Raw genomic sequence first — 2285 nt, 5'->3', positions numbered from 1 at the left:
CTCGATCCTATTATAGAACCAGACCTAGATCTTCTGAGTGAAGCTGATCTTTATCTACGAAGAGACACAGACCTTGATCGTCGAGGAGATGCTGATCTTGACCTCCTTCCTCGGCTCCTGCTGCGGGAGCGAGAGTACCGCCTTCCCNTGGATCGGGAATGTGATCTAGATCGTGACCTGCTTCTTCTTCGTCGGCTATAGCGATGACAATCATAAGCATAATGTCCCTTTTCACCACACTCATAGCATCTATCATTAGGATCAAAGGGACGTCGGGCAGGTGGCCTATCAAAACGAGATCTCCGAGGCATGCCTGTTGATAGTTCAACCCTCACTCGAGAACCACAAATCACTTTCCCATCCAATCCTCGAACTGCATCCTCTGCATCTCTAGGGTCTTCAAATTCCACAAAGGCGAATGCTGGAGGGTTTCTGGCAATCCATACAGTTCTTAAGGGCCCATAGTAACTGAATGCCCTCTCTAACTCTCCTTTACCAGCACCAGTTCCCAGGTTGCCTTGGTTTCTCCTCCATACCGCCTGTAGCATGGCATGATGGCCGGCCTGCTCTAGCCTGGACTGCTCACAGCGCTAGTAGCAATGAAGCGGCTGCGCGACCTCCCCTGCCTGCAATCCCAGCGGCACTCCCTGAAATTGAGATCTTATGTATCTCCCTTGAGAGAGGTTAGCTTAAATGGATGGCTTGGTTTTAACACAGCCGCTGGCTGCCAGGGTGCACAGACATTATGCAGTTAACCCTGTTCTTGGCTCACTTCCCAGAGCTGTGAGCAGAAGTCACCCAGTTGAGAGCCTGCCATGAACTTTGCCCCAGTTCCAACACAGCCCGAACATTGGGAGGGTGACTCCATCAGGTGCCACTCCGGTGACTTTTATCAACAGAGTAATGTTACAAAATCAGGATGGCTGACCAGGTTCCCTGGGTCAGCACTGGTTATATGAACAGAATGGAACAGCTTACACTGGGCCTGTGCTCACCTCTACCCACCCCCAGCAACCATTCTGCTGGAAGCATTCAGAAACTAGGGGGCAGTGAGTCTGTGGGGGAAATGGAGTGCCAGTTCTCTTCATCTGAGTGAAGTGTGACCGGGGCAGTCACAAGTGTGACCTTGACTGCAACTGTTCTCACATCCCCTAGAATCGGAGTCCTTGTGACCTCCATGGTCATCAGACAGAAAGCAGGTTCCTAACTCCCCTTCCAGGAGACACCCCCCCCCCAGGAGACTCTGTCCCAACTCATTCTAATCTGTCTGTCCTTCTGCCTTTGCGAGAATGGTTCATGCAGTCTAGATTTCCCAGGGTCAGGCTGTGTGTGGCACTGGATGTCCCAGACAGTCTCGGGGTCTCTTCTCAGTCCCAGCCCCTCAGTTGCTGATAGCCTCCACCTGCTTCATCCTCTCCCCTCTGGCACTCTGGGGAGACCTATGCAGGACTAATGTGCCCTTCGCCTTCCTCCATGAGTATAGAACCCCTAGAATGTGGCGTGGGGGAGGCTTATTGAATGGTCCCTGCCTGTCCTGGTTTCTTTCAGGAAAACCAGGACAAATGGCCAGGAAGTTCAGTGGATTCCTCCCTCATTTTCCCACCTAAATTTTACACTTTAAACCTCTCCAGAGAGACAGACATCTCACATTCTCATGGCTTTCCGTATTCCAGACCCCTCTCCTCAAGGCTGATCTATACCGTTCTGATCTGTGTGCTTGCCTGGAGACACCTTATTTCTTCTAAGCCTTTAGATGAGGCCCCTTTGGCAATGATGCCACGAAGGCGGTTACCTTGGAATGGCACTTTCCCAAGCACACACATGTATGACACATTCTGATTAACAGGTACAAAAGGAGGGAAGGTAACGAGTTACCTGGTTGGTTTATCGGAGGACATCTTGGTTGCTTCCATGCTTTGGATTTCATGAGCCAAGCTCCGATAATCATTAGTTAGCATTTGTGGGGACATGCATTTAGGTAAGCACCAAGGAGTGTCATTGCTGGATCCTGTGGTGGTAGTGACAAGCTGTCTTCTGACATGGTTGTACCCTCTGCATCCCTAACAGCAGTGACAGTTTTTATTGTTCATGGTTGTTGAAAGTTGTTGTTGCTTGTTTTAGATTTTAGCTATTCAATAGCTGCATAGCTTGTTTTTTTTGTTGTTGGTTTTTTTTTTTTGGTTTTTTTTAAAATTTATTTATTTATTATATGTAAGTACACTGTAGCTGTCTTCAGACACTCCAGAAGAGGGAGTCAGATCTTGTTACGGATGGTTATGAGCCAC

The 2285-nt window shown here is 49.0% G+C and overlaps 1 pseudogene; it reads right to left on the bottom strand.

The window, feature by feature from the left end:
• Positions 1-2: 2 nt before the first annotated feature.
• LOC110324059 lies at positions 3-553 on the bottom strand (annotated as a pseudogene).
• Between the last annotated feature and the right edge of the window lie 1732 nt (positions 554-2285).

This window comes from Mus pahari, chromosome 7 (genome assembly GCF_900095145.1).
Source record: "Mus pahari chromosome 7, PAHARI_EIJ_v1.1, whole genome shotgun sequence".
NCBI lineage: Eukaryota > Metazoa > Chordata > Mammalia > Rodentia > Muridae > Mus > Mus pahari.
This window is presented reverse-complemented; position numbering and strand designations above follow the sequence as displayed.